General features: G+C 47.3%; 1 protein-coding gene and 1 pseudogene across 5 annotated transcripts in view; both read left to right on the top strand.

Moving 5' to 3' along the window:
- Positions 1 to 23083, top strand: part of MAD1L1 (mitotic arrest deficient 1 like 1) — a 1517492-nt gene that overhangs the window by 164879 nt on the left and 1329530 nt on the right. The window lies entirely within an intron of this gene.
- Positions 8890 to 9008, top strand: LOC134946459 (5S ribosomal RNA; annotated as a pseudogene).

Here is a 23083-nt window from a genome sequence, read left to right as displayed (position 1 = left end):
ATGGTTAAACATGTTTTACCTCACTCTGACCACCTAGTAGATATACGTCAGGAACCCTGGGGAAACCCGAGTAAGAAGTTTGTGCCTCAAAACAAGATGCTGGCTCGCTATCCCCTCGCGCCAGAGCTGTCTAAAAATTGGGAAAAGCCTTCTCCAGTGGACTCACATGTGGCTAGGATGGTGGTTTCCTCAGCTCTACCTGTCACTACCGTCATGTCTCCAAAAGAGCCTACGGATAAACGTGTGGAGGGTTGTTTGAATGCGATTTACACCCTCACGGGTGCTGCACAAAGGCCCACTATTGCAGCAACATGGACTGCAGAGGCTATTGAAGCATTGGCCCTAGAGTTAGAAGCTGAAATCTCTTCTGACCATGCTAGACAATGCTTGTCATATATTGTCACAGCTTCTCACTATATTAAAGAGGCGGCTTCTGATGCCGGTATCCTGGCAGCCAAGGCCTCTACTACATCAGTCCTGGCTCGCCGGATATTGTGACTGAGATCCTGGTCTTTGGATCTGGACTATAGAAAAAACCCTGGAGGTACTCCATTTCAAGGGAGATATTCTGTTTGGGGAGGACTTAAATAAGATTGTGGCTGACTTGGCTACTGCCAAAACTGCCTGTTTGCCAAGTACTGCTCCTTCTGTGTCGAAGGCTAAAGGTACTTCCTTACGCCCCTTTCGTCCTTTAGGTAAAATAAAAGGTCAGGCGTACAACAAGCAGGCCTGCACTTCCAAACCTGGTAAGCCTAAGCCCAAAAGAGCCAGGGCTGCCCGTAAACCAGCTTCCAAGACTGATAAGCCTGCCGCATGACGGGGCGTGCCTCCCTCTGGGGGATCCCAGGGTGGGGGGCCGGCTTCTAAGGTATGCCCAGGAATGGTTGAAGACCACTTCAGATGCCTGGGTATGGGAAGTAGTCACTCGAGGTTACGCCATAGCCTTCAAAAACCGACCCCCTTATCGATTTTGCCGGACAGACGTCCCGTTGTACCAGACAAAGGCAAACACTCTACATTCGGTGGTACAGACCCTCCTGGATACAGGAGTCGTAGTTCAGGTGCCTCTTGCTCAGCGAGGCCGGGGGTACTATTCTCCGCTGTTTCTGGTCCCGAAACTGAATGGGTCCTCCCGGCCCATTCTCAACCTCAAGACATTGAACAGGTTTGTGAAAGTTTCCAAGTTCCATATGGAAACCCTTCGCTCTATAGTTCTGGCCTTGGAACCTGGGGACTACATGGTCTCCCTGGACATACAGGATGCTTACCTGCATATTCCTATAGCAGTGTCACATCAGCAATACCTGAGGTTTGTGATTGGCAACCTCCATTACCAGTTTCGGGCGTTACCTCCGCGAGTCTTCACCAAAGTTATGGCGGTGATGACGGTGGTATTCCGCCGTCAAGGGGTCAGGATACTGCCGTATCTGGACGACTTGTTAATCCTGGCAAATTCCACAGAACTTCTCCTACGTCATCTGGATATGACTGTCCAGTTTCTACAAGCCCACGTGTGGCTCATCAACTGGAAGAAATCCTCCATGGTCCCTGCTCAGAGCATGGTGAACCTGGGAGCGCTATTGGACACTCACAACCAGCGGTTGTTCTTGTCTCAGGAGAAAGTCCTGAAGCTTCAGTACAGGATACGTTGCTTCCTTTCTCGTCCGCAAGTGTCGATACATTTGGCGATGCAGGGCCTCATGGTATCGGCATTCGACATGGTGGAGTATGCTCAATTCCATTCTCGCCCCCTCCAGAGGCTGATTCTAGCCGAGTGGGACGGCCTGCCTCACCGGATCAGGTCTCACAAGATCTCATTGACTCCGGAGGTCCGTCTGTCGCTGCACTGGTGGTTCCAGGCCCAACGATTGTGCAAGGGCCGTTCCTTCTGGATATCCGACTGGGTCCTGTTGACGACAGATGCCAGTCTAAGAGGTTGGGGAGTGGTGCTGGAGCAACACTCCCTTCAGGGTCGGTGGACCAAGGAGGAATCTCTCCTCTCGACCCAACATTCTGGAATTGCGGGCGGTTTTCAATGCGTTGAACCTGGCCCAGCATTTAATTCAGAACCGTCCACAGTGGCTTACATAAATCATCAAGGCGGCACTCGAAGCCGTTTGGCAATGAAGGAAGTCTCACGAATTCTACATTGGGCGGAACGCCATCTACCGGCCATATCGGCAGTATTCATTCTGGGAGTCCTGAATTGGGAAGCAGACTTTCTCAGTCGTCGGGACGTACACGCCGGAGAGTGGGGCCTCCATCCAGAAGTGTTTCAACTCCTGGTGGAAAAGTGGGGCCTTCCAGACGTGGATCTGATGGCGTCTCGACACAATCACAAGGTTCCGGTCTTCGGAGCAAGGACGAGGGATCCTCAAGCAGCATTCGTGGATGCGCTTGCGGTGCCGTGGAGGTTTCAACTGCCGTACGTGTTCCCTCCGGTGTCACTCCTGCCCAGGGTAATTCGGAAGTTTAAGCAAGAAAGAGGAATTCTGCTTCTCATAGCTCCAACATGGCCCAGACGGCACTGGTTCTCAGACCTGCAAGGCCTATCGTCAGAGCGTCCAATTCTACTTCCACAACGCCCAGACCTCCTCGTTCAGGGTCCCTGTATCTACCAGGACCTAGCCCGGCTGTCCTTGACGGCGTGGCTCTTGGAGCTTCCGTCTTAAAGGCTAAAGGGTTTTCTGAGGCGGTCATTCAAACTTATGTTGCGGGCCCGGAAACCGGCTTCTGCTCTGATTTACCATAGGGTCTAGCATTCTTACTTTGTTTGGTGCGCATCTAACGATTATGACGCTTCCAAGTTTAGTACTCCCAAGTTGTTGGCCTTTCTTCAGCAGGGCCTGGACTTAGGCCTGCGTCTGGCCAAGGTTCAAATATCTGCCTTGTCAGTGTAGTTTCAGAGAAAGATTGCGACCTTACCTGATGTGCATACCTTTACTCAGGGTGTGTTGCGTATCCAACCTCCCTATGTCCCGCCTGTGACTCCTTGGGACTTGTCGGTGGTTTTGGAGGCGTTACAAGAGTCTCCGTTTGAACCTCTTGGTTCAGCTGATTTTAAGTGGTTTCCCTTAAGGTGCTGTTTCTGCTGGCTATTGCTTCAGCTAGAAGAGTGTCGGATTTGGGTGCCTTGTCTTGTAGTTCCCCATATCTGATATTTCACCGTGACCGGGCGGTTCTTAGGACTTGTCCCGGGTATTTTCCTAATGTGGTTTCTTCTTTCCACCTTAACCAGGAGATCGTGGTTCCGGCACTTGTTTCTCCTGATCTGTCTCCCAAAGAGCGGTCTTTGGATGTGGGACGGGCTCTCCGTATCTATGTGAAGAGAACTGCTTCTATTAGGAAATCTGATTCTCTCTTTGTGCTGTTTGGAGTCCACAAACGGGGCTGGCCTGCTCACAAGCAAACTTTGGCCAGATGGATTAGAATGGTGATTGCACATGCTTATGTGAGGGTTGGTCTGTCAGCTCCTGCTCACATTACGGCTCATTCTACTTGGTCTGTTGGACCTACTTGGGCGGCCCGCCATGGTGCGACCCTTGAACAATTGTGCAAGGCGGCTACGTTGTCTTCAGTGAACACGTTCATAAGGTTCTATGCCTTCAATACTGCCGCTTCCCAGGATGCTTCCTTTGGACGCCGGGTTCTTGTGCCCGCTACAGTGCGTCCCCACCCATAAGGAACTGCTTTAGGACATCCCCTATGTCTATTCCTTGTGGAGCCCAGTGTACCCCGCAGCAGAAAACGAGTTTTATGGTAAGAACTTACCTTTGTTAAAACTCTTTCTGCGAGGTACACTGGTCTCCACAAGGCGCCCACCCTGGCGCACTTGGCTTCTTTGGGTTGGTATGGCATTAGCCGCTGACACTTCTCCTGTCGTGAGAGTGTGGTGTATGTGGCTACTAACCGTTGTCGTCTCTTTTCCTGCTACTGCATTGGGCTGGTTAACTAAAAACTGAGCTCCTGTGCAGGGAGGTGGGGTAATAGAGGTGGCGGTGCTATGCATTCTGGGAACAGTCAAAGCTTTTGAGCCTGTTGGTGCCTCGGATCAAGATCCTACTCTATACCGCTATGTCTTTCCTTGTGGAGCCCAGTGTACCTTGCAGAAAGAGTTTTAACAAAGGTTAGTTCTTACCATAAAACTCGTTTTTACCGATCTCCCTTTCATCAGCACCTCGGATAGAGCAGTATGAGAGCTTACCTTTTTATGAAGACGTGGCTCTCGAACTGCTTAGGGTGTGTTGGATTGGTGGTACAAATTAATTATGGTCAATGTAATAATCAAAACCTATTGCTGGTGGCAGTCAATCATAAAATATGTGGACAAACAAGAAAATCCTGTCCCCTCACCACACAAATGAACCTATGATGACGTATAAACACAATAAAATCCTGTTCCCTCACCAAACAAATGAACCTAATGATGACGTATAAACACAATAAAATCCTGTTCCCTCACCACACAAATGAACCTATGATGACGTATAAACACAATAAAATCCTGTTCCCTCACCACACAAATGTACCTAATGATGACGTATAAACACAATTTACTTAATTTAATATTTCTTTCTAAATTTCTCAATAAGAAACGTTTGGCCTGGGGGTACCGTGAAAGATATTCTGATACTCCAGGGCGGCGTGTTTCGAAAATAGTTTGTATTTAGCCATGTTATGTATTTACACCTAGAAGTGACATAGCAGGTGCGGGCAAAGGCAGAAGGCCTAGGTAGCTGGAACAAAGCCATGTACCTGGATCCCTTATAATCAGATAATAAGTGCATAAATAGTCTGAGAAAGCCCACCAGCAAGTCTCACTGATATACATCTAAAAAATCACAAAATTAAGTAAACTAAGATCACAGTGAATAATTGTTTTTGTGACTGTGATTTCAGCTTATTGCATGTGTGGCCCGTCCCAAGTGACTGAGGCGGTACCTGCAGCAATGAAGTGGTTAACCTTCATTGCCATCTACTATGTGGACTGATCCATAGTGAGGGACCAGTGGGAATTAGCCAACCACTACCCAGGAGGTGTTGCAGCAGCATTTCCACAGTCCACACATACCGACAAGTAGGTGATGACTGTATGCCTGTGGTAGGAGTCTGTATGCAATGAGTGGTTCCAAGTGCTGGTGTAGGAGGAGGTGTGGCGGGTGTGATATGTTATACCGGCGGACCATCCACAAGTATACTGGCAGGGGGGCAAGCGCTAAGAGACCTCTTGCGGGCTTGCTGCGCACACCATGCTGCGGGCTCGGTTGCTCGCTCCACTTGCCTCAGGATCTATTCCCACGAGTGGGAATGGCCCTGTTACACTGGGATACCGGCTTGTGGCATTGTCGGCATTTTAACTATATCCCGTGTGGCAGCACGTTACCCCCCCCTTCAGACGCGCACACACTCACAGTGGGAGGAGTCGGTAAAAGACGGTTACTGAGGGTGAACGGGAGTCCCTGGTAGTAGTGAAGTAATCCCAGTGAGAATACACGGGGATGAGTAAACACCCTCTATTTCATCAGTGATCAAAATCTGTGATTGCTTGGCAGAGCGAGTTTACCCAGTCACCTCGAGTATGTGTGTGTGTGTGTTTGATATATCAATCTAGCTGGGTATGGGACTCGGGGTCGACATCCATTGGTCGACAGTGGGTAGATCGACACGGCCATTAGGTCAACATGAACAAAGGTCGACATGAGTTTTTAATGTTTTTATTTTTATTTTCTCTTACGTCCTAGAGGATGCTGGGGACTCCGTAAGGACCATGGGGGATAGACGGGCTCCGCAGGAGACATGGGCACTAAAAAGAACTTTAGATATGGGTGTGCACTGGCTCCTCCCTCTATGCCCCTCCTCCAGACCTCAGTTTGATACTGTGCCCAGAGGAGACTGGGTGCATTACAGGGAGCTCTCCTGAGTTTCCTGAAAGAAATAATTTTTGTTAGGTTTTTTAATTTCAGGGAGCCTGCTGGCAACAGGCTCCCTGCATCGAGGGACTGAGGAGAGAGAAGCAGACCTTCTTAAATGCTAGGACACCATTAGCTCCAGAGGGAGTCGGAACGCAGGTCTCTCCTAGCTGTTCGTCCCGGAGCCGCGCCGCAGCCGTCCTCACAGAGCTGGAAGATAGAAGCCGGGTGAGTATGAGAAGATAAGACTTCAGAGGCGGCAGAAGACTTCAGATTGCTCGCCATTGCTCCCACACAAAACACACACGGCAGGCACTGTAAGGGTGCAGGGCGCAGGGGGGGGTGCCCTGGGCAGCAATTTAAACCTCTGGGACTGGCAAAATAAATATATATATATATATATATATATAGGCTCTGCACTGTATATTGGAGATCCCCCGCCAGTTTTTAAAAGGAATCAAGCGGGACCGAAGCCCGCCGCTGAGGGGGCGGAGCTTGATCCCTCAGCACTCACCAGCGCCATTTTCTCCACAGCACATCGCTGAGAAGCTGGCTCCCCGGACTCTCCCCTGCTGAACACGGTGACAGAGGGTTTTAAAGAAGGGGGGGGGGGGGGCACATAATTTGGCGCAGTGAATATATATTTATATATATATAATATATATATATATATATATATATATATATATATATATATATATATATATATATATATAAATAATAAAAGCGCTATCTGGGTATTTTTTCCAGGGTAATTGGCGCTGGGTGTGTGCTGGCATACTCTCTCTCTCTCTCTGTCTCTCCTAAGGGCCTTGTGGGGGTACTGTCTCCAGATAGAGAATTCCCTGAGTGTGTGGGGTGTCGGTACGCGTGTGTCTGCATGTCTGAAGCGGAAGGCTCTTCTAGGGAGGAGGTGGAGCAAATGAGTGTGGTGTCTCCGTCTGCAACGCCGACACCTGACTGGTTGGATATGTGGAATGTTTTAAATGTGAATTTATTACACAAAAGGTTGGACAAAGCAGAGTCCAGGGAATGTACAGGGAGTCAAGCTCTGCCGTTCACTATGTCGCAGGGACCTTCTGGGTCTCAAAAGCGCCCACTATCCCAAGTAGTAGACAGTGATACCGACACGGATTCTGACTCCAGTGTCGACTACGATGATGCAAAGTTACAGCCCAAATTGGCTAAAAGTATTCATTATATGATTATTGCAATAAAAGATGTGTTGCATATCACAGATGACCCCTCTGTCCCTGACACGAGGGTGCGCATGTATAAGGAAAAGAAACCTGAGGTAACCTTTCCCCCATCTCATGAGCTGAACGAGTTAATTGAAAAGGCTTGGAAATCTCCAGACGAAAAACTGCAGATTCCCAAAAGGATTCTTATGGCGTATCCTTTCCCGGCTAAGGACAGGATACGGTGGGAATCCTCCACAAGGGTGGACAAAGTGTTGACACGCTTATCCAATAAGGTAGCGCTGCCATCTCAAGATACGGCAACCCTCAAGGATCCTGCTGATCGCAGGCAGGAGACTACCTTGAAGTCAATTTACACACATACTGGTACCTTACTCAGACCGGCGATAGCATCGGCTTGGGTTTGTAGCGCTGTAGCAGCGTGGACAGATACCTTATCTGCTGATATAGATAAGCTGGATAAGGAAACCATTTTATTGACCCTGGGTCATATTAAAGATGCTGTCCTATATATGAGAGATGCTCAGAGAGACGTTGGCCTACTGGGTTCCAGAGCCAACGCTATGGCGATTTCTGCTAGACGAGCCCTATGGACCAGACAATGGACGGGTGATGCCGACTCGAAGAGGCATATGGAAGTTTTACCTTACAAGGGTGAGGAATTGTTTGGGGAAGGTCTCACGGACCTAGTTTCCACAGCTATGGCAGGTAAATCAACTATTTTGCCTTATGTTTCCTCACAGCCTAAGAAAACGCCACATTATCAGATGCAGTCCTTTCGGTCGCATAAAACCAAGAGAGCACGGGGATCTTCCTTTCTTAAAGAAACAAAATAAAAGGACTGCGCTTACCGCTTTCTGATAAACCAAGCTGCTGCAGGAGTATGAAGGGAATCCACTTTTCCCAATGTTACGTTAAGAAACCAAAAAAAGCCCTCCAAGCGCTATGATATTTACCAATTTCAGACGTTGCCGTTTGGGCTTTCCACGGCCCGAGGATTTTCACCAAGGTAATGGCGGAAATGATGGTGCTCCTGCGCAAGCAGGGTGTCACAATTATCCCGTACTTGGACGATCTCCTAATAAAAGCGAGATCAAGAGAGCAGTTGCTGAACAGCGTATCACTTTCCCTGAAGGTGTTGCAACAGCACGGCTGGATTCTCAAACTCCCGAAGTCATGTGGTGCTGAACAGTGCACGGTTCAGCCCACCATCTTTCCTGGTATCGTATCACCTATGTTAAATTTTGATATTTGATATTTAATTTTGATCTACCAACAGGTAATTTGCTAAATTCCCTTTTCTTGCCATTTTTTTCTTTTATTCTATGTCGATCATTGTGACAAACAAATAATATACTGCATTATTGACATTCAGTTCTCCTTTTTATATTTCTAAAAACCTACCCCAGTTGCTCTAAGAGAAACAAATTCTCACTTAGGACAATATATGATTATATGATCCCTATCTTGGAACTTTGATTACTTAAGAAAACTTTAAGATATCTGTGTAATTCCACCGTATTTTTCTACAAGCACAGGCAACCCGCCTCTCTCGTCCACTATCCATTACTATATAGTGCGGCGAACAACAGGGGGCGGGCCCTGTACTTAATTGTTTCCTATACCTCACTCATTCAGCACTCACTCATCCAAAAGGCCAGTCATTTAAATTCCTGGTAATACGACAACAACTGATAGACTGTGCATCCTAATGGATAGTAGAAGTGCTCTTTTTGGTATGTGCCAATAACCATACACTCTCTCATTCACAATCCATGTGATATTACTGCCATATCTCTCTGGTTACGCCCAATCTCGCCTGATCTTGGAAGCTAAGCAGTGAGGAGCCTGAATAGTACCTAGGTGGGAGACTACTAGGGAATATCAGGTGCAGTAATAGACACCTGTATCCAAATGTGAAAAGCAGAAGTGCTGGAGCAACCTTTGACCTTACTGAATTTCATCCCTCTTTTTCCCTCTCTTAATTGTCTGATCACAGACCTGTTAAATATATTATTATCTGTGTACATGAAACTGGAGTATTGGAGCAATAATGTGCATCTGATTTCAGATTTGCACACATCTCACATATATTATCCGATACGCTTATCACTGACGAGAAAGCTAGAATTGGCAATTTACCTCCTACTAGGATACCAGGATAAATTCATCACAATTGGCATTGGTCAATAGACCTATACCTCTAAGTTTACTAAAAACTGCTGTCACATCCTATGCCATTGTGATTCTTATCAGAAACTTTGTTTTCTTGTTATGTAGAAATCAATTTTGATATTTTCATCTTAGGTGTCACTATCACCTCACTTATTACATCATTAAGAATGTTTATTTTCAAGTTTTTCTTTAACTATTAAAATCTCTCAGAATCTATATTCAGATTTCCATGAGAACAGTAGAGAGAGATTCAGAATCTCCCTCCCTTTTTGTCCTTCTCTCTTAGGACTATAGGTGTATATATATATGTGTGTGTGTTTGTCAAGGTACTATATTTTATCTTACTCTAATTAAAAGTTAAGTTTTATTTAAGCGTGCCCCAACATAGAGTCTCTCTTTTCCTCCTCAAACAATACTAAGTATTATTGACTCTGGGTGCACCACCAACCACAACAAACTCCTTGAATACCATTTACAGGCATCCCTTATGTAAATGCACTGTTGGTCACAAGGGACAAATTTCATAAAGAGCCCTTTACAAAAGATTAATTGTAGTCCTGTGCGGCACCTAATCAATCCTTTTTCCGCTTTCTGATAAACCAAGCTGCTGCAGGAGTATGAAGGGAATCCACTTTTCCCAATGTTACGTTAAGAAACCAAAAAAAGCCCTCCAAGCGCTATGATATCAGATATTAACACTTCTACTTAAATTATTGATCATACATCTTTATCGAAAATATTTTATTTAAAAATATATAGGCACAAAATACACATTTATTTAATTAATATCGAGAAAAAAGTGAGTCCTAATACCGGTATACTACATATAAACAATACAACATAAAACATATATTAGGGGGTGAAATGCCTTAGCAAATCTTTCACCTTAGAGGATAGTTATATCCTTTATAATGTGCAGTATGATAGGTCCCAAAATCTTGCAGTGTCCTTATTAAGAACTTTCTAACAAATGAAACTCGTAAAAGTCCATAATTTCTTCAAGGGCATTCATAAACATAAAGTGAAAGTCACTTCTAGAAGTTGGGAATCACCGCAACTTATTTGTTAATCCGTAGGTATCAAAGAAAGCAAAGCATCAGATGTCCGCCGGCAGACGTGGTGTGGTGCTCTAGCATCAACTAGTTTCGCCTGTCGTCGTTTTTTTGATCTTCCTTTCTTGCCAGAGGTAAGGGCAGGGGAAAAAAGCTGCCAACCACAGCTAGTTCCCAGGAGCAGAAGTCCTCCCCGGCCTCTACAATATCCACCGCATGACGCTGGGGCTCCGCTGAGGGAGTCCGCCCCAGTGGGGGCACGTCTTCGACTTTTCAGCCACGTCTGGGTTCACTCACAGGTGGATCCCTAGGCAATAGAAATTGTTTCCAGGGTTACAAGCTGGAATTCGAAGAGGTGCCTCCTCGCCGGTTTTTCAAATCGGCTCTACCTGCTTCTCCCCCAGAGAGGGAGATAGTTTTAAATGCAATTCAAAAATTGTGTCTTCAACAAGTGGTGGTCAAGGTTTCCCTGCTTCAGCAGGGGATGGGGTATTACTCAACCCTGTTTGTAGTCCCGAAACCGGACGGTTCGGTCAGACCCATTTTAAATTTAAAATCCTTAAACCTATAATTAAAAAGGTTCAAGTTCAAGATGGAATCACTCAGAGCGGTCATCGCCAGCCTGGAAAGGGGGGATTATGTGGTGTCCGTGGACATAAAGGATGCATACCTTCATGTTCCCATATATCCACCTCATCAGGCGTTCCTGAGATTTGCTGTACAGGATTGTCATTACCAATTTCAGACGTTGCCGTTTGGGCTTTCCACGGCCCGAGGATTTTCACCAAGGTAATGGCGGAAATGATGGTGCTCCTGCGCAAGCAGGGTGTCACAATTATCCCGTACTTGGACGATCTCCTAATAAAAGCGAGATCAAGAGAGCAGTTGCTGAACAGCGTATCACTTTCCCTGAAGGTGTTGCAACAGCACGGCTGGATTCTCAAACTCCCGAAGTCACAGTTGGTTCCAACGACTCGTTTGCCTTTCTTAGGCATGATTCTGGATACAGACCAAAAAAAGGTTTATCTTCCGATGATAAAGGCCCAAGAACTCATGAATTTGGTCACGGACCTATTGAAGCCAAAAAGGGTGTCTGTGCATCACTGCACTCGAGTTCTGGGAAAGATGGTGGCGTCTTACGAGGCCATTCCATTCCAATGGAAGGTTCCATGCGAGAACTTTCCAATGGGACCTTCTGGACAAGTGGTCCGGATCACATCTACAGATTCATCAGATGATCACCCTGTCCCCCAGGGCCAGGGTCTCTCTCCTGTGGTGGCTGCAGAGTGCTCACCTTCTAGAGGGTCGCAGGTTCGGCATTCAGGACTGGGTTCTGGTAACCACGGACGCGAGCCTCCGAGGTTGGGAAGCAGTCACACAGGGAAGAAACTTCCAAGGTCTCTGGTCAAGCCAGGAGGCTTGTCTTCATCAAGCGGAGAATTTGCTTCGTGACCTACCGGTTCTGATTCAGTCAGACAACATCACCGCAGTGGCTTATGTAAACCGCCAAGGCGGAACAAAGAGCAGAGTGGCAATGGCAGAAGCCACCAGGATTCTTCGCTGGGCGGAAAATCATGTAAGCGCTCTGACAGCAGTCTTCATTCCGGGAGTGGACAACTGGGAAGCAGACTTCCTCAGCAGACACGATCTACATCCAGGAGAGTGGGGACTTCATCAGGAAGTCTTCGCAGAGATTGCAAGTCAGTGGGGACTGCCTCAGATAGACATGATGGCGTCACGCCTCAACAAGAAACTACCGAGGTATTGCGCCAGGTCAAGGGACCCTCAGGCGGTGGCAGTAGACGCCCTGGTGACACCATGGGTGTTCCAGTCTGTCTATGCGTTTCCTCCTCTTCCTCTCATCTCCAAGATATTGAGAATCATAAGACGAAGAGGAGTACAGACAATTCTCATTTTTCCAGATTGGCCGCGAAGGGCCTGGTATCCTGTGAGCATGTCCTGCAGACCCGAAGATCCGTGGCCTCTTCCTCTCAGAGAGGACCTGTTACAACAGGGGCCCTGTCTGTTCCAAGACTTACCTCGGCTGCGTTTGACGGCATGGCGGTTGAACGCCGGATCCTAGCGGAAAAGGGCATTCCGGATGAGGTCATTCCTACTCGGATAAAGGCTAGGAAGGACGTGACAGCAAAACATTATCACCGTATATGGCGGAAGTATGTATCTTGGTGTGAGTCCAGGAATACTCCTCCGGAAGAATTCCATCTGGACCCTTTCCTTCACTTCCTACAGACTGGAGTGAATTTGGGCCTAAAATTAGGCTCCGTTAAGGTTCAGATTTCGGCCCTATCCATTTTCTTTCAGAAGGAATTGGCTTCTCTCCCAGAAGTACAGACTTTTGTGAAGGGAGTGCTGCATATCCAGCCTCCTTTTGTACCTCCAGTGGCACCCTGGGACCTTAACGTGGTGTTGCGGTTCCTTAAGTCTCACTGGTTTGAACCGCTTAAAACGGTGGAATTAAAGTATCTCACTTGGAAGGTGGTCATGTTGTTGGCCTTGGCATCGGCTAGGCGAGTGTCTGAGTTGGTGGCTTTATCTCACAAAAGCCCCTATCTGATTTTCCATGTGGATAGAGCGGAATTGCGGACTCGTCAATTTTTGCCCAAGGTGGTTTCATCTTTTCATATGAACCAACCTATTGTGGTGCCTGTGGCTACGCGGGACTTGGAGGATTCTGAGTCCCTTGATGTGGTCAGGGCATTGAAAATTTATGTGGCCAGAACGGCTCAGGTTAGGAAAACAGAGGCACTGTTTGTCCTGTATGCAGCCGACAAGGTTGGTGCTCCTGCTTCGAAGCAGACTATTGCTCGCTAGATCTGGAACACGATTCAGCAGGCTCATTCTACGGCAGGATTGCAGTTACCAAATACTGTAAAGGCCCATTCCACTAGGAAGGTGGGCTTTTCTTGGGCGGCTGCCCGAAGTGTGTCGGCATTACAGCTGTGCCGAGCAGCTACTTGGTCGGTTTCGAACACCTTTGCAAAGTTCTACAAGTTTGATACCCTGGCTGACGAGGACCTCATGTTTGCTCAATTGGTGCTGCAGAGTCATCCGCACTCTCCCGCCCGTTTTGGAGCTTTGGTATAATCCCCATGGTCCTTACGGGAGTCCCCAGCATCCTCTAGGACGTAAGAGAAAATAAGATTTTAAACCTACCGGTAAATCTTTTTGTCCTAGTCCGTAGAGGATGCTGGGCGCCCGTCCCAGTGCGGACTACATCTGCAAGACTTGTATATAGTTTTTGCTTACATAAGGGTTATGTTACAGTTTTGATCAGTCTCGGGCTGATGCTGTTTTGTTTCATACTGTTAACTGGTTCGTATATTCCAGGTTATACGGTGTGGATGGTGTGGGTTGTTATGAATCTTGCCCTTAGATTAACAAAAATCTTTTCCTCGTACTGTCCGTCTCCTCTGGGCACAGTTTCTCTAACTGAGGTCTGGAGGAGGGGCATAGAGGGAGGAGCCAGTGCACACCCATATCTAAAGTTCTTTTTAGTGCCCATGTCTCCTGCAGAGCCCGTCTATACCCCATGGTCCTTACGGAGTCCCCAGCATCCTCTACGGACTAGGAGAAAAAGATTTACCGGTAGGTTTAAAATCTTATTTTTTTTGGTGTCGCTTTCTCCGTCAAGTCACCAGGAACCCCAATTAGTGCACCGCGTTCCCGGGTGCACCATGGCACAGGTTACCGTTCCCAATTGTAGTCCACGCGGATCGTAAAGTATGAAAAAGTAAAAAAAAAAAAAAAAGGGAAAAAATCATGTCGACCTTTTTTCATGTCAACCTATTTCTAGTGTTGGCCTACCCACTGTCGACCTAATGGGTGTCGACCTAGAGTCCGGATACCATCTAGCTAATATTTTTATTTTTTATTTTTTTTAATGCATGAAATGTATATTACACCCTTTGGTCCCTCCAGCTGTTGAACTACACATACCAGCATTCCCTGCTACAGTTTTGGTTATTGACCATGCCAAAACTGTTGCAGAGCATGCTGGAATTTGTAGTTTAACAGCTGGAGGGTCGCAGGTTCCCCACCCTTCTGAAAGTGCTGTTTTCGTTTCCTGCTATCAATGATATTGACATTAAATTTTAATTATGAAAGGCGAGATTGGTGCTCATGTTGATTTTCATTGATTACATAATGCACAATGATGTAATATTGTCCTGCTTAGTCAGTGTACTGCCAGCCTGGATACACAGTGGGTTTGGTGCCTCCAACTGTTGCGCGTGTGTGGACCTCTGCTGTTAATAGAAGAATCTGCCTTCTCCAAAGAGACTTGTGGATTAGCTCCAAATGTCTAGGCTAATACTTGTTTCCTGCCAACTCTCCAATGGTGGGGCTTTCACTAATACTTGCAGTGTAGTTCATTACAGAATTGAATCAAGCTCGTCAAAAGAACATTTTCTTATTTGGCAGTAACGTTTTGTTGGGTTTATGTCACAAATCCCCTCTGCCTAGGGCAGTAGCAACATCTAAGCATCCACTTTCTCTGGCTCCTTTTTCCCCTGAAACACTATATGGTCACGGGTTAGTAGATTTGGTTTAACTGAACGCAGCCTTTTTATTTATTTTTTTATTTTTTTTATACAGGTTACAGATATATGGGAACAATTATAAAACCCTAAGAAACCACGTTTCTGTCAGAGTATTCCACAAAACACAACTCCTTTGTTCTAAACATAGTCACTTTTAAAAGTTGTAAGCCAGCATCAACAATGACTGGAAGTGGTATTTGTGTGTAACTGTGGGTGTTGTTCATTGGGTCGACCCTAACTAGGTCGACAGTCATTAGGTTGACCACTATTGGTCGACAGTGAGTAGGTTGACACCTCAAATAGGTCGCCATGGTCATGAGGTCGACACGGAAACGGTCGACATGAGGTTGTTTTTAAAAAAAGAATTGGTATTGTTAATTAGTGCAGCGTGTCTCCTCGGCAAGGTGCCTCGCTACGCTACTGCTGCCCTTTGCACAGGTTACTATTCAAATCGTAGTCCACGTGGATCGTAAAGTAAGAAAAAGTTTCAAAAATGAAAAAACTGGATACCAGAACTTCTGTGAGGAAGGAGACCACACCTGCTATCTATGCGAGTGCTGTACAAACTGTGTTTACACAATTTACTCTAAAAGCAGTCTTGTTATAGACGGAAAGGAGGTAAAACAAGGGTGTGGTTTTTCTGTATCTCCAGCTGGAGGACCTTTCATGCACTAAAATATATGGTACAGCTCTGATGTAACCAGGCCTACAGAAATCCCAGGAACTTTACGTTTTGAATATCATTTCTATTGAGATCATTGGCTGTTTTTTCTCTTTTCTTTTTAAAATCCTCCTACATTTAGCAGATTTGCCATCACTAATTAATATGATCATATAATATTTGGATGCATTTTTGTCTAATGGTCATTTGGTAATTTCAGAAATTATTATTATTTCTCTGACGTCCTAAGTGGATGCTGGGACTCCGTATGGACCATGGGGAATAGCGGCTCCGCAGGAGACTGGGCACAACTAAAGATAGCTTTAGGATTACCTGGTGTGCACTGGCTCCTCCTACTATGACCCTCCTCCAGACCTCAGTTAGAATCTTGTGCCTGGCTGAGCTGGATGCACACTAGGGGCTCTCCTGAGCTCCTAGAAAAGAAAGTGTATTTTAGGTTTTTTTATTTTCAGTGAGATCTGCTGGCAACAGACTCACTGCTACGAGGGACTAAGGGGAGAAGAAGCGAACCTACCTGACTGGAGATAGTTTGGGCTTCTTAGGCTACTGGACACCATTAGCTCCAGAGGGATCGAACACAGGACCCGACCTCGATCGTTCGGTCCCGGAGCTGCGCCGCCGTCCCCCTTACAGAGCCAGAAGCACGAAGATGGTCCTGAAAATCGGCGGCAGAAGACTTCGGTCTTCAACAAGGTAGCGCACAGCACTGCAGCTGTGCGCCATTGCTCCTCATGCACACCTCACACTCCGGTCACTGATGGGTGCAGGGCGCTGGAGGGGGGGTGCCCTGAGCAGCAATATTAACACCTTGGCTGGCAAATTAATCACAATATATAGTCCTAGAGGCTATATATGTGAAAAATACCCCTGCCAGAGATCCATAAAAACCGGGAGAAAGTCTGCCGAAAAAAGGGCGGGGCTATCTCCCTCAGCACACTGGCGCCATTTTCTCTTCACAGTGCAGCTGGAAGACAGCTCCCCAGGCGCTCCCCTGTAGTTTTCAAGCTCAAAGGGTTAAAAAGAGGGGGGGGGGCACTAAATTTAGGCGCAAATCTGTGTATTATAGCAGCTATAAGGGAAAAATCACTGTGGGTAGTGTAAATCCCTGAATTATATAGCGCTCTGGTGTGTGCTGGCATACTCTCTCTCTGTCTCCCCAAAGGACTTTGTGGGGTCCTGTCCTCAGTCAGAGCATTCCCTGTGTGTGTGTGCGGTGTGTCGGTACGGCTGTGTCGACATGGTTGATGAGGAGGCTTATGTGGAGGCGGAGCAGATGCCGATAAATGTGATGTCGCCCCCTGTGGGGCCGACACCAGAGTGGATGGATAGGTGGAAGGTATTAACCGACAGTGTCAACTCCTTACATAAAAGGCTGGATGACGTAACAGCTGTGGGACAGCCGGCTTCTCAGCCCGCGCCTGCCCAGGCGTCTCAAAGGCCATCAGGGGCTCAAAAACGCCCGCTACCTCAGATGGCAGACACGGATGTCGACACGGAGTCTGACTCCAGTGTCGACGAGGTTGAGACATACACACAATCCACTAGGAACATCCGTTGCATGATCTCGGCAATGAAAAATGTGTTACACATTTCTGACATTAACCCAGGTACCAAAAAAAAAGGGGTTTTAGGTTTGGGGAGAAAAAGCGGACAGTGTTTTGTTCCCCCATCAGATGAGTGAATGAAGTGTGTGAAGAAGCGTGGGTTCCCCAGATAAGAAACTGGTAATTTCTAAAAAGTTACTGATGGCGTACCTTTTCCTGCCAGAGGATAGGTCACGTTGGGAGATATCCCCTAGGGTGGATAAGGCGCTCACACGTTTGTCAAAAAAGGTGGCACTGCCGTCTTAGAATACGGCCACTTTGAAGGAACCTGCTGATAAAAAGCAGGAGGCTATTCTGAAGTCTGTATATACACACTCAGGTACTATACTGAGACCTACAATTGCCTCAGCATGGATAGTGCTGCTGCAGCGTGGTCTATTACCCTGTCAGGACAGGGATACTATTTGCTAACCATAGAGCATATTAAAGATGTCGTCGTATATATGAGGGATGCACAGAGGGATATTTGCCGGCTGGCATCCAGAATTATTGCAATGTCCATTCTGCCAGGAGGGCATTAGGGACCCGGCAGTGGACAGGCGATGCTGACTTTAGAAGGCACATGAAGATTCTGCCTTTTAAGGGTGAGGTATTGTTTGGGGATGGTCTCTGGGACCTCGTATCCACAGCAACAGCTGGGAAGGAAAAAATTTACCTCAAGTTTTCCTCACAGCCTAAGAAAGCACCGTATTATAAGGTACAGTCCTTTCGGCTTCAGAACAGCAAGCGGGTTAAAGGCGCTTCCTTTCTGCACAGAGACAAGGGAAGAGGGAAAAAGCTGCACCAGACAGCCAGTTCCCAGGATCAAAAATCTTCCCCCGCTTCCTCTGAGTCCACCGCATGACGCTGGGCCTCACAGGTGGAGCCAGATGCGGTGGGGGTGCGTCTCGGGAACTTCAGCGACCAGTGGGCTCGCTCACAGGTGGATCCCTGGGTTCTGCAAGTGGTATCACAGGGATACAAGCTGGAGTTTCGGGGCGACTCCCCCTCGCCGTTACCTCAAATCAGCCTTGCTTGCTGCCCTCGTGGTGAGGTAGTACGGGTGGCAATTCACAAGCTGTACTTCCAGCAGGTGATAATCACGGTACCCCTCCTTCAACAAGGCCGGGGTTACTATTCCACAATGTTGTGGTACCGAAACCAGACGGTTCGGTGAGACCCATTCTAAAATTGAATTCCTTGAACACTTATATACGAAGGTTCAAGTTCAAAATGGAATCGCTCAGGGCGGTTATTGCAAGCCTGGACGAAGGGGATTACATGGTATCACTGGACATCAAGGATGCTTACCTGCATGTCCCCATTTACCCTCCTCACCAGGAGTACCTCAAAATTGTGGTTCAGGACTGTCATTACCAATTCCAGACGTTGCCGTTGGTCTGTCCCCGGCACCGAGGGTATTTACCAAGGTAATGGCCGAAATTATGTTACTCCTTCAAAAAAAGGGAGTTATACTTATCCCGTACTTGGACGATCTCCTTATAAAGGCGAGGTCCAGGGAGCAGTTGTTCGTCGGAGTAGCACTATCTCGGGAAGTGCTACAACAGCACGGCTGGATTCTGAATAGTCCAAAGTCGCAGCTGGTTCCTACGACGCGTCTACTGTTCCTGGGTATGGTTCTGGACACAGAACAGGAAAAAGGGTTTCTCCCGGAGGAGAAGGCCAAGGAGTTGTCATCTCTAGTCAGAGACCTCCTAATACAAATACAGGTGTCTGTGCATCAATGCACGCGAGTCCTGGGAAAGATGGTAACTTCTTACGAAGAAATTCCATTGGGTAGGTTCCATGCAAGGATCTTCCAGTGGGATCTGTTGGACAAGTGGTCCGGGTCGCATCCTCAGATGCATCGGCTGATAACCCTGTCTCCATGGGCCAGGGTGTCGCTGTTGTGGTGGCTGCAGAGTGCTCATCTTATAGAGGGCCGCAGATTCGGCATACAGGACTGGGTCCTGGTGACCACAGATGCCAGCCTTCGAGGCTGGGGGGGCAGTCACACAGAGAAGAAACTTCCAAGGACTATGGTCGAGTCAGGAGACTTCCCTACACATAAATATTCTGGGACTAAGGGCCATTCACAATGCCCTATGTCAGGCTAGACCCCTGCTTCAACACCAGCCGGGGCTGATCCAGTCAGACAACATCACGGCGGTCGCCCATGTAAACCAGCAGGTCGGCACAAGAAGCAGGATGGTGATGGCAGAAGCCACAACGATTTTCCGATGGGCGGAAAATCATGTATTAGCACTGTCAGCAGTGTTCATTCCCGGAGTGGACAACTGGGAAGCAGACTTTCTCAGCAGGCACGACCTCCACCCGGGAGAGTGGGGACTTCATCCAGAAGTCTTCAAAATTATTGTACACCATTGGGAAAGGCCACAGGTGGACATGATGGCGTCCCGCCTCAACAAAAACCTAAAAAGATATGCGCCAGGTCAAGGGACCTTCAGGCGATAGCTGTAGACGCTCTGTAACACCGTGGGTGTACCAGTCGTGTATGTGTTCCTTCCTTAGTATTCTCAATACCCTGGGTATGAGAGGCAAAGAAGGAGAGGAGTAAGAACTATACTCGTGGTTCCGGATTGGCCAAGAAGAGCTTGGTACCCGGAACTTCAAGAAATGATCTCAGAGGACCCATGGCCTCTGCCGCTCAGACAGGACCTGCTACAGCAGGGGCCCTGCCTGTTCCAAGACTTACCACGGCTGTGTTGGACGGCATGGCGGTTGAACACCGGATCCTAAAGGAAAAGGCATTCCGGAGGAAGTCATTCCTACGCTGATTAAGGCTAGAAAAGATGTGATCGCAAAATATTATCACCACATATGGCAAAAATATGTTGCTTGGTGTGAGGCCAGGAAGGCCCCAACGGAGGAAATTCAACTGGGTCGATTTCTGCACTTCCTACAGTCAGGATTGACTACGGGCCTAAAATTGGGTTACGTTAAGGTCCAGATTTCGGCGCTGTACATTTTCTTCCAAAAAGAACTGGCTTTACTGCCTGAAGTTCAGACTTTGGTTAAGGGAGTGCTGCATATTCAGCCCCCGTTTGTGCCTCTAGTGGCACCGTGGGATCTCAACGTGGTGTTGGATTTCCTGAAGCCGCATTGGGTTGAGCCACTTAAATCCGTAGAAAAACAGAAAATACACTAAGCGCTTAGGTGAGTGAGACTGCAATATGATCGTCAGCCGCCTCTTGTACAAGGGGATTGCCAATCCCTTAATCCACAAAAATACCAAAAAAAATACAAGTGGCGCTTGACAATCATATAGTATAAAATATTTAAAAATAAGGTAAATGAACCTGTTACCGCTGGGCAGGAGCTTTCGATTCCTGCTCCCTGGTGCTGTCCCGTTAGCCAGGGAAATGATGTACACCAGAGCCTCAGCGGGGTGGAGCGGTATAGAAAGCACAGGAGACTTGCCCGTGGCGTCTTCACCGAGACGTTACTGCATGCGGGAGCTCCGTTATCCCCTTTCACATAGGTCGTTTGCCGATGGAGCCGAGGTGGCAGGTGTCCGGCCAGAAGCACCAATCAACAGCCCGACAACGCTCGTGCCACTGGTTAGTTTAGAAACCCATACTGTTTGTTGATTTCACTGTGTTTCTCTCTGCAGGCTGAAGGCATGTGACTTAAATCCGTAGAGCTAAAATACCTCACGTGGAAAGTGGTCATGCTGTTTGCCTTGGCGTCGGCCAAGCGTGTATCAGAATTGGCGGTTTTGTCATGCAAAAGCCCTTATCTGATTTTCATATGGATAGGGCGGAATTGAGGACTCGTTCCCAATTCCTTTCTAAGGTGGTATCAGCTTTTCATGTGAACCAACCTATTGTGGTGCCTGCGGCTACGTGGGACTTGGAGGACTCCAAGTTACTGGACGTAGTCAGGGCCTGGAAAATATGTTTACAGGACGGCTGGAGTCAGGAAAACTGACTCGCTATTTATCCTGTATGCACCCAACACGCTGGGTGCTCCTGCTTCTAAGCAGACTATTGCTCGCTGGATCTGTAGTACGATTCAACTTGCACATTCTGCGGCTGGACTGCCGCACCCTAAATCTGTAAAAGCCCATTCCACGAGGAAAGGGGCTCTTCTTGGGCGGCTGCCCGAGGGGTCTCTGCTTTACAACTTTGCCGAGCTGTTACTTGGTCGGGTTCAAACACATTTGCAAAATTCTACAAGTTTGATACCCTGGCTGAGGAGGACCTAGAGTTTGCTCATTCGGTGCTGCAGAGTCATCCGCACTCTCCCGCCCGTTTGGGAGCTTTGGTATAATCCCCATGGTCCTTACGGAGTCCCAGCATCCACTTAGGACGTCAGAGAAAATAAGATTTTACTCACCGGTAAATCTATTTCTCGTAGTCCGTAGTGGATGCTGGGCGCCCGTCCCAAGTGCGGATTGTCTGCAATACTTGTATATAGTTATTGTTTAACTGAAGGGTTATTGTTGAGCCATCTGTTGAGAGGCTCAGTTATATTTCATACTGTTAACTGGGTATAGTATCACGAGTTATACGGTGTGATTACACCAATCACACCATATAACTCGTGATACTATACCCAGTTAACAGTATGAAATATAACTGAGCCTCTCAACAGATGGCTCAACAATAACCCTGGTATGAGTCTTACCCGGGATTCAAAATCCTTCCTTATTGTGTCAGCTCTTCCGGGCACAGTATCCTAACTGAGGTCTGGAGGAGGGTCATAGTGGGAGGAGCCAGTGCACACCAGGTAGTCCTAAAGCTTTCTTTAGTTGTGCCCAGTCTCCTGCGGAGCCGCTATTCCCCATGGTCCTTACGGAGTCCCAGCATCCACTACGGACTACGAGAAATAGATTTACCGGTGAGTAAAATCTTATTTTATATTGCTAGACCAATATTTGTTATGCACATAAAGCAGAAAATTGTCAAAAAGACTGTCACAGCAGCTCTTCTAAATTAACAACAAAAAATTATTATTGTCAGTCTATGGTGGCTCTGCCACTACCAGATTTTAAAGAACTGGTAACCCTATCGCCAAGGGGACACGCCTGATAGCCATGGAATAATACCCATGGGTGGTGGTTCTCTGCCACAAGATCCCAAGTCTGAATTTGGGTTTCTTTCTGGTTCACAAGCCAGAGCTGTTGCTTTAATTTATGGTAACAGAAAATTTTTCATCAATGCTCACCAAAATTGCTGGTTACTGTATTATCCCTGTTGTCCTGGGGTCACTCAGCTGCTTCATTTTGGGGTGTCCCGTGGCCCAGATTTGTAACCCCCAAAATGTTAGGGACTTGCCCGACTAATAAGGTCACCTGGACGCAGTGGGCAAGCCATTGCTTATGGCCATCACTATGCGAAGGACCTCGCGCAAAATGCTAAATTTTATTGCAATGATTATTAATAATAAATTGGTAGTGTTTGAATTGTGCACCTGTAACCTTTTTCTTTGTGTGCAGTACTACTAAAAGGTCTCTGCACGGTCGCACCTCTCATTACCGGTGTGCACCCCAGGACCCCTCCCCTGTGTACCTAATGCTGTGTATTTACATAAACAATAGAAGGCCGGAGACCCCTTCTGCCTGGTGGTAGCACCCACGCCCATCTGTCCTATGTATTGGTTTTAATTAGGTTCCTGACATTTCTTGCATGCAGAGCAAGGTGAGTACTGCACAAATGTATATTGGATTATCAGATGGGGGTGCATTTCCGCGGTGTTTCCCCCTGGACTGCTGTGGCTGTTTGGCCTCGGGAGCAACACAGATTAACACTTATTTTCATATTTCCTGTCATCCCTATTGTGTGTTTTGTTTCACTGTAACTCATTTCCCACCTTCACTTTTCACTACTTTACTTCTCACTACTTTGTTTCTCACTTTATTACCTCTCACTGATTTCAGCAGCCTCTTACTAACCTATCTT

This window comes from Pseudophryne corroboree, chromosome 7 (genome assembly GCF_028390025.1).
Source record: "Pseudophryne corroboree isolate aPseCor3 chromosome 7, aPseCor3.hap2, whole genome shotgun sequence".
NCBI classification, from domain to species: domain Eukaryota; kingdom Metazoa; phylum Chordata; class Amphibia; order Anura; family Myobatrachidae; genus Pseudophryne; species Pseudophryne corroboree.
The sequence above is the reverse complement of the archived record's forward strand: the minus strand, read 5'-3'. Positions and strand labels throughout refer to the sequence as shown.